The following is a 4589-nucleotide window of genomic DNA, read 5'->3' on the forward strand; positions in this document are numbered from 1 at the left end:
TTTCCCATAAGTCGAGTTCTTTCTCTTAGGTCGGATGGGATCGTAGTGAATGTTTGGGTCTATGAGCGTTAGACACAATTTGTTTTTGTTCATGTCACATACAGCTCCTACTGTAGCTAGGAAGGATCTTCCAAGCAGAAGTGAAGAGTTCCAGTTAAGCTCGATGTCTAAGACATGAAAATCTACAGGGACAAGGGCATTACCAATCAGTACCTCCAGATCTCTTATGATGCCTCCGGATCGTTTCTCTGAAAGATCCACGAAGGTGAAGGATTCTGTTGAGGGTTCGATGGTCAAACCAAGCTGGTCCGCCATGATCCGAGGGAGGATACTAACCGATGCTCCTGTGTCACACATTGAATGGGGAAATTCAACACCCTTGACTATGCATGGTATTGCAAACTTCCCAGGATCACTCTTCTTCGTCAATGTGATCCTGTGTTTCATCTTCCTCTGACTTGATGAAACATTCTCCTAATGTCCTCCTCAGTTACCTTTGTTTCTCTGAAGAACATCCACAACCGGTGTGTGAAGTAAGCTTCATCAAAAGTTTTTCGATTGGGATTCTGAGGACTCGTTTAGTGAAACCATCCATCTCCTTATCGTTAGCTTCCCTCTTAAGGTTTTTAGGAATCTTCTCCTTCCTTTTCCTTAACCTTCTCCCTTCAGATTCTTGTTCCTCTTGAACAGTTCTGTTGAACTATTTAAAGGGTTGGGTTTTGGTTCGGGTGGGTTTGCTAATGGTTTAGGTGGTGGTCTGAGTGCATTGATGTAATCATTATCGATTGAGGGTAACCGCACTCGGTATGTCAGAGGTGCCTGTCGATCGATGGGAGGTGTGTTGTGACGATCGACGTCGGACTCACTCTGTCGATCGATGGTTGAGTTAACCGATCGATCGATTTTTTCATAGAAAGGGGAGGGTGGGTGAGGATGCTTAGCTGCGAATTCTTCATGAGTTAGAATTCGAACCGCATTGCATTCAGTCGAATCGGCAGACGACGTCGATCGATGTCTGGAGTAATCCGTCCATCGATCTTCATCATGGTCTGTCGATCGATGCGAGTTCATCGACATCGGTCGACACCATTGGGATCCGCCGAGACTCATGGAGCTTTCGACTTCGAAATCTCCTTCCTCAAGGTTTTCATTTCTCACCACTTGCCAGAATTCATCATCTATGATGGCATTTACGTGGTGTTTCCCTTTGTCGGCTCCTGCTTCTCTAGCAAAAGCTTCTTGCCTCTTAATAGTCTCGCCCGTCTGAATTACTTGGGTTTCAAGTTTTCTCACCTGAGTCCCTAAGGTCTCGATTTTGGTGTTCAGATTGTTGTAGGCAGAGTCTATCTTACCGTTGAAATCCACGGTGATTTGTTGTTGTCCCAACAGTACTCGATCAAGCATTTCTTCGATCTTGCTTTCCTGAGTTTGGGGTGGTGGATTTTGATAGTAAGAGTTCGAGTAGCTCTTGCTGTTGTTGAAGGGTTTTTGAAATTGTGAACTTTGGTTACTTCTTTGGCCATTTCCAAAGAAGTTTCTGTTTCCGCCCTGGTTTCCAAATTTTGGAATCCGGTACCTCCGATGTAGTTCACATCTTCTTCTCCTTCGGTATCTGCTACTTCTCCTTCAGCTGAACATACTTGCTTCCTAAGAAGTTCGTGCACCACATCTAACTTAGCTCTTACTTCGTCCATCTGTTCCTTCCCGATAGAGGCTACAGACTTCTTCCGTTCAGAGTCAGTGTTTTTGGTGCTGCTGCTGTTAGCAAGGTTTTCGATAAGTCTCACAGCTTCCAACGGATTCCGAGTAGTGAAGTTTCCTTCACTCGCCGTATCAAGAGCCATTTGATACTGTAAGGCGAGACCTCGGAAGAAAGTGCTTAGCAGCTGCACTTCATTAAATCCGTGGTGTGGACAGTCTCGCTGGAAAAACCTAAATCTAATCCACGCATCTTTGAAGGACTCTCCAGCCTTCTGCGAGAATGTGGAAATTTTGTTCCGAAGTTCTTCAGCGCGCGCCTCATCGAAGAAGTTTCGTAAGAAAGCATTCTTGATGTCGCTCCAGGATGTTAAAGATCCTGTGGGTTGCTGCCTAAGCCAGTGCATCGCTTCTCCATTCAGCGTGTATCTGAAGAGCTTGCACAGCAGGTAATCTTCGGGGACTCCTTCCATTCGAATGGCAGCGATTAGATCCTCGAACCGTTCCAAATGGTCCATAGGATGCTCGTGCGGTAACCCAGAGTAGGGTATCTGCGACACGAGAGTGTAGTATTGAGGCTTCAGCTCGAAATTCTGCTTCTGGATCTCCGGAAGTCGAATCGCTGATCTGTTGGAATAGTACTCATCTGGGCGATTGTAGTCGGCCAGTGGTTTCGATCGAGCCTCCTCATCTACAGGTTGAGCAGCTCCTGTAGCATCAGCATCAGGGATTACAGTTCCCTGAGCATCTATTTTCTGACCTGTTGCATTACGCAGATGACCGGCCTGGTCATACAGGTTTCCGTTCTCATCCTGAGTTAGAATAATAATGTTTACCATTTTTGACGACACGTTATCGATCGACGTACGCGGTGTAGTATCGATCGTTGTCGAACGACTGGGATCGATCGACGATGACGGTCTGGTGTCGGTCGACGGTTGGTTGTGCGTATCGATCGACGACGAAGTGGTTGCGTCGAGCGATGTGGAACGTTGACCTCTACGGATGGTGCGTTCCAAATGAGCAGGATCGTCTGAGAACAGCAAGTCTTTCTCCTTGTTGCTTCTGGTACCGCTGGGCATGCACCTGAAAAGACAAGAAAAAGAAAGATTATTAGAAAAGGGGGTAAAGAAAAGAATAAGAACTAATAAAACTAAATCTAATGGCGATCAAAGCTCCCCGGCAACGGCGCCAAATTTGATACCACTCAAATTACCCTAAGGAGTGTTACTCTCATCAAAAGAGGTTCAGATGTAGTACTTAGGGATCGAATCCACAAGGAGCTAGGGAACAATTAAATCTAGTGTTTATTAATTCTAAAGGTTGTAATGTTTTAAATAAAATAGCAATAGTAACTAGCGAGTAAATGATAAATGTAACTTAGGTTGGAAATGATATTAGATGCAGGGCCACTATTCAGGTGTTGGAGATTATAATTCCTATAGATGCCTAACTGTTGCATGCATGATATATTAGAGCTCATTCGCTTAACTCAGTGATCAGCTGTCGCATGTACCACTGGTTAACAGACTAGATCTTGTGTCTCACCGGTTAGATGCAGACACAAGAGAGTGTCGATCGATAGTCTATTAAGACGTCGACCGATACACTTTTGCCAACATCGATCGATTGTCAGTTGAGGACATCGATCGATGGGTTCTAGCCAGGCCTATGCGCGAGTATGAAATGCTCTACTAAGATTCTAAATTGGCGGTTAGCCCTCTCTAGCAATCCTAATATGATAGATAGATGTCAGGATGGGATAACAAGGGTGCTTGAATATGCAATCCTATGATCATGTTCTAGTTAGCTAGGCTAAAACAAGCAATGAAGTACAAATCTATCATGAATATCACAACAAGGCAGATCTATAGTTTGGGGCTAATCCCACAAACCTATCTGAACCCTGGATCTAACAGTTGAACTACTCAGACATAGCAAAGCAATTCATATCAATGGATAAATAGAAACTCATAGAATAGATGATAAAGAAATGAAACAAGGAGTTCCAATCACAAGTGATCTTCTCTCCCAAATGAAACTTGTAACAAAACTAGGTCTAGAAAAGAAAAGCTCTCCCTGCCGTCAAACACTTAGGCAGTATATATTCTACTAGGTTAAAAACTCGTCAGGGCATTTTGGTAATTTGGCTTGGCCTTGGTTTTTAAGTCTGCTGAATCCAAAATGTCGCGTCTGGTGTCTCGACATCGATCGATGGTACATGTGTACATCGATCGATATTAATCTTCATCTGTCGAGGCATTTCCTGATATCGATCGTCAGCACTGATGCGTATCGATCGATTATTCTTCCTCTCGTCGACCTCTAAGTGGTCAGCTCGGGTGAAATGTCCTTTATGCTCCAAAATGCTCCAAAGTCATAGCTTTACTCCGAAATGCACCTGAACCTGAAAACATACCTAGAAGAGTAGAAAACATAGATATATATATAGTAAAATAGTAATATACCATGGATAAAAATGGGTCAAATCCAGGGTATATCAGCTGTCCGTGGCTGCTCGTCAGCACACACATGACGTTCGTGTGTGTCCGTCAACAGACACAAGACGTCCGTGTGTGTCCGTGTGTGTCCATGTGCGTCCGTCAGCACACACAGGACGTCCGTGGCTGTCCATCAGTACATATATCAGCACGCTGGCCCTTCCCGTGGACTGTTCGGGTGATTTTGGCCCACGTGGGCTGTCTGTTCAGTACACACAGGACGTCCGTGGGTGTCCGCCAGCACACACACGGCGTCCGTGGCTGTCCGTGTGTGTCTGTCTGTGTTCGTCAGCACACGTAAGACGTCCGTGGCTGTCCATCAGTACACATGTGAGCACGTTGGTCCTTGGACTCAGCGGGCTGGCCCTTCCTGTAGACTGTTTGGGTGAT

At 45.2% G+C, this 4589-nt stretch overlaps 1 non-coding gene across 1 annotated transcript; it reads left to right on the forward strand.

Annotated features, from left to right (window-relative positions):
* Window positions 1-1899: 1899 nt before the first annotated feature.
* LOC125600647 lies at window positions 1900-2005 on the forward strand. The gene has a single exon (XR_007333897.1). It is a non-coding gene; the product is annotated as a small nucleolar RNA R71 (small nucleolar RNA).
* Window positions 2006-4589: the final 2584 nt, after the last annotated feature.

Source organism: Brassica napus, unplaced genomic scaffold, assembly GCF_020379485.1.
Source record: "Brassica napus cultivar Da-Ae unplaced genomic scaffold, Da-Ae ScsIHWf_234;HRSCAF=400, whole genome shotgun sequence".
NCBI classification, from domain to species: domain Eukaryota; kingdom Viridiplantae; phylum Streptophyta; class Magnoliopsida; order Brassicales; family Brassicaceae; genus Brassica; species Brassica napus.